The sequence below is a fragment of the Cyprinodon variegatus genome, unplaced genomic scaffold (assembly GCF_000732505.1).
Source record: "Cyprinodon variegatus isolate N-32 unplaced genomic scaffold, C_variegatus-1.0 Scaffold677, whole genome shotgun sequence".
Lineage (NCBI taxonomy): Eukaryota > Metazoa > Chordata > Actinopteri > Cyprinodontiformes > Cyprinodontidae > Cyprinodon > Cyprinodon variegatus.
In genome coordinates this window covers 233,239-238,293 of record NW_015151130.1, presented here as the reverse complement: position 1 = coordinate 238,293, position 5,055 = coordinate 233,239, and positions in this window count along the sequence as shown.

The following is a 5,055-nucleotide window of genomic DNA, read 5'->3' as shown; positions in this document are numbered from 1 at the left end:
CAATTGTTTATTTGAATTCTTATTCCGGATTAGTTGGAGACATACACTAGGCTATATCAGCCCCACCAAAAATATTTTTCACCAGCCGCCACTGATCTCTATGTCTTCTCTTTCTTATCTCAGATTATTCTGATGTTCCCCCCTCCCCACTCTGTGCACCAGGTGTAGCATGAAGCAAGCTGTTGATGGCTGGGATGGTGGTTGGGCTTCTATACCTGCCGTGTGTTTCTGCAGCATTGCTCTGATGGTGTTGGCGGCTGCAGCTGGAGGTTGTTGTGGTGTGTGGTTTCCATCTTATCCTCACCTGCTGCTCCACTTTCTCCCTGGTTAGGCTGTGTTTCCTCTCCTGGGTAAGCTACCTGTTTAGATTTTAATTTACTTTACCTGAAACTACAGGTTTTCTAATAGGTTTTCTGGTTTGGTGACTAGGAGCTGCAGCGCTTTGCACGCTCTGCTGTCTTGTTTGACTGTTTGTTTGAGCCACGCTTAACGAAACCTGTTGCTGCTTGGCAGGCTGAGCGAGCGGCCATGACTCCTCTGGCCTCGTTGAAAGGCTGATGAAATTGGACAATGACAATTTGTTCCAGTTTGAAGTGCTTGCTTTTTGTCTTTCACCTTTTGTTTATTATTCAAATTTCTAATGTGTTTGCATTTTGATTTACTAATATATTTCGTTTTGCATTGAATTCTTTGTTTGTTCATTTATTTATTTTTTTTATAATTTAAATTGCCCTTGTTTCTTATGATCTCTTTTCTTTCCAGGGAACGAGTAATAAGCCTAAAGCCATGTTTTAAAACAAATGTTTTAATGAAATAGTTTAATAAAATATTGCAGACTATTCTGTGTTCTTGTGCATTTTGTTTAAAAAGTTCCCCCTTTGCAGGTAACATTACTTTATAAGCAGCTCATTGACTTTATCACTTAAACCAATGAAGCTATTTCAGTCTTCAGCTTCCTGAAAAGAACCAAGGAGTCTAATTCTGCCTCCATCCTGCGGCATGAAAGCACAGCCACAGAGATATTAAAGGTTTAAACTTTCACATTAGTTAATATTAAGACATAAAATACATTAAAAAGTAAATCAGGATGAACCTTGTTAGCTAATCTGAGCCAATTTAAAATAATTCATTTAGGTCAGGACTAGAGATTGAAGCATGGCTTAGGATGCAGTATTCGTTGTTTTTAAATAAACTCTTTTGAGGTATCTGACTGTCTGTGTGCCGTGAATACTGGATCCTCTGAGTCTTGACAAATTATCCTGTGGATCATATAGTTGCTATGATCAAGCCATCCATTTAATCAGCTTTATCAGAGTTTCTCTCAGTGTTATGGCCATTTATCCTCAACCTTCAACCAAATAAATCTGGTGTTAGGTACAGCTAAAAAAAACAGTCAATGTCTAAAGTAAGGGTTTGATATCAGTCATTATTGTCAGACAACTTTAAAGACATTATAACCATCTTTAGCATTTGTCAACCCTAGGGAAAAAAACAACTGTATTCCCTGGTTGCCCTGCTCGCCCATCCTACTTCACCTACAAACAAACAAGTAAAAAATAAATACTCCTAAAACCAGTAAAAAAGATTAACTCATTAAAGAAATATGAACAAATAGGTCCAATACATGGGAACCAACAACAGAAGAGAACCCCATTCCAGCTGGATACATCCCGGACAGGCCCCCAATCCAGCAGGCCAGCTTGGTCAAAGCTTCATGTGATGGCCAAACCTTGGGCCACACTCCATTAGAGTTGGTACCTCCCTCATGCCCTGTTTATTTAAATACAACACCAATTTAGTTTGCAATAAAATACTTCTGGGTTGGTTTAAATATATTTATTCTATTTGTAAGAGCACACATTTAGTTTATGTATTTCTCTCAACCCATGGTTCGGTGATGTTTTTGCTCATGATTAATTCTTCTTTTATTTTTATACCTAAACTTTGTGCAGCTGCTTTGTTCACATTTTTGCCTGAGTTCAGTTTTTTCTTTGATCTTTTATGAGCCAAGCAGTTTGTAATTTTATTTTTTTGGCTCAATTAAAAGAACTTTTTAAATTATAATTCCTGTGACTCCTTCTGTTTTCAACCTGGTCCCCCACACTTCAACACACATTAGCAGGAAAAAGAAAAAATATAATTAAGAACATTTATCTTGAAAGAAGTATCCCTCGATTTGAGCAGGTAGGTTAGATAATTTACCAATGGAATTAGATTATTTATGTTAAAAATAATAATCCATCAATTTATATTTAATCTAGAACGACTGTAGCGGCTAAAATCCTATATTTTAAGCTACTGGTTGCTATCTCTGAAAGGCGTTGTTTTACGTGCGCTCAATTAAGATTATCATGCAGATTTATTAACATAAAAATGCCCATAGTTTTACTAATTGCCTTTACATAAATACATAAGTAGGGCATTAAACCAAACACAGTAGAAAACTGTTGCCTCCTCTCATTAACAACACCTGAACAGAATCAGGGTTGACCTTAAATAACCCCATCCCCCATCAGACAATCAGAGCTCAAAATGAAATACGCCCCCTGGTGGCGATAAATACAGGAAAAGGCAAATGGCTCCTACAACCACCAATGGTCAAACGTTAAAGACTTTAAAAATGTTTTACATTTATTTTGAACATTTAAACACCCAATTAAATGTCTCAACAGAAAGTAGAAGCTACATGCTAACTATCCTGAGCATTATTTTAGGGCTATAATGGAACAGGAAGGTTTTCATTCAACCGGCTTTATCAGGGTTTCTCCCACAGGACAGAGATGCTACAGGAGCTCATGGAAACATCTAAAGCCTTCATGGATAAATCTGGCAGAAATGAAAACTACAGTTTGAGACTTGGACTCGAGAATGAAGCCTGCAGGTGACTTGGAGAAATGACTGGTGAGGACCTGTGCAGGTTCTTTTCTCCACAGCAGTTCACCTTCTGACCTGGTGGGATTCTTCATCTGCAGGGCAAAGTTTCAGCTCTTTGTTTTCCTCCTGCTTCACGCTTCACATCCTGAACGGCTCTGGTCTGATCTCTAAGGGTTTCCTCTCGCCCTGAGCTCCACCACCAGGAGGCAAACAGCAGAAGCCAAGGCGGCTGTCAACAGGGCCTTCTTCTTTCTGGGTGCCTCCTTTCACAGCAGGAACTGATAACTGTCATCAGGTAAACTTTAGAGGTCCCCCCCCACCTCCAACTCTCTTCTACGATCAAATCTAAAAAACACAAATTAGCAGGAAAAAGACAAACATCCGGCAGTTTCTGTTTTTTTATTTATGTTCAGCAAAGTCATGAAAATGTAAAGGGCTGCAGGAGCTTTTCTGCAGAACACAACCAGCTTCATGCATTCATCTCTCATTTTCAGTGCAATTTATTTCCTGAATGATTTAAATGCTTTCTAAGCAAAGCTGAATAAAACATGGATTAATGAAATGAATCTTGGTGAAGATAGAGAGCGAAGGTTCCCAGTTTCTTCTCAGACGAATGGGTTCTGCACTGGTTTGCTCTCCTTCTCGCTGACTGGGTTCACTGCTTTGCAGGTGAAGGTTCTAAAGCGTCGAGTTTCCTCCGTGTTTTCAACGGCGATCATCCTCTCTCCCTCCTCCCACGGTCCGGCTTCTCCTTTCTTCCAGAAGTACTGGACGGGTCCGGCACCGTTAAATTCTTCACCACACCTAAAACCACACGTCGCTGTGACTTCAACATGGTGATCATCGAGGTTCTGGATCCACTGAGCTTTAAAGGCGTCAGGAAGAACCTTGTTGTTCATCTCCACATTGAACACTCCTTGGTCTGCTGGCGTCATGTTCCTCACAGTCAGTACCCCAGTTTCCAGGTTCAGGTCTAACCGACCTTTCAGGTCACCCAGATATTCCAGATCAACAGCATCTTTAATCCATTCAGCTGCTATGTACCCTTCATGCTTCCAGGTGATGCTGGTTATCGCACTAGAGACTGAAGGCCTCAGAACCAGAGAATCTCCAGTCTTAAAGTATTTAATCTGGACCTGAGCAGCGGCCAGATGAACCATCAGGAGCAGAACAGCGATGATTACCTTCATATTCTCTTCTTAGAGATGATCTACAGGGGAGAAACTGTTAGAACAGATGCTATGGAGCGTCCACCTCCTGACAGTCTGATTGCTTTCTGGTCCCTTTACGGTCAAAGACCCCTCACCCACTGGGTCCAATCCCTGCAACTGTTGGGTCTGTTACAAGCAAGCCCTCTGATTGGCTGCACCTCAGCTTAGATGGTGCAACAGCTGATTTTCTGGTCATTTATTTATAATCTTTAACATTTAGGTCTGATAAGATCTAAAATGCTGGACTTGGTCCACAGTAGAGCAGAAGTTATAAGGATTAAGGTCCAGAGATCAGACGGGCCGCTCCGTGGTTCCAACAGGAACGCTGTGAGGCTGTGTTCTGTCAGCTCAGCATACACTGGAAAAAACATCTAGAATTAAGGACATATTCCTTAATTTAGTTGTTTTTACCCTTAATTTAAGTAGGTAAATGAGATGATTCTTTCCCCAACATTATCTTTATTAGTTTTAAACTATTTTTCACTAATAGTCAGGACATCAGTGTGCTCTCACATCAAAGGAAAAGTCCAGGGTAGTTAAATGATTATCCAGCGTTCGACTCGTCTTTCCAGAGTTTTTTAGAGCAGCAGCTATGACACACAGAGTTTATGAGGAAATACAAACAAATAAATAAAAAAAGAACAAAAAAAAAACAAAACACAATGCCCCCAAACCCCCCTGAGAAGAAACAACAGTTACAATAATAACGGTTTCCCAGAAATTAGCCCATATTATTTCAGTATTGTACGTGGTTCAGAAAATACAAACTCGAATATATAATCCAAAGTCGTCAATTATACAAATGAAGATTATCTTAGGACACCGCAGGGGATCAACTACAACTAGAACTCATCCCCGACACCCGTCACATCCAAAAATGTGGAAGAGGACGCTTGGTTTGGTGTAGAAGGCTTCCAGCCGTACATGTTTGAGCCCTTGCCTCGCAACGCTGCCAGTTCTGTTAGCTCTA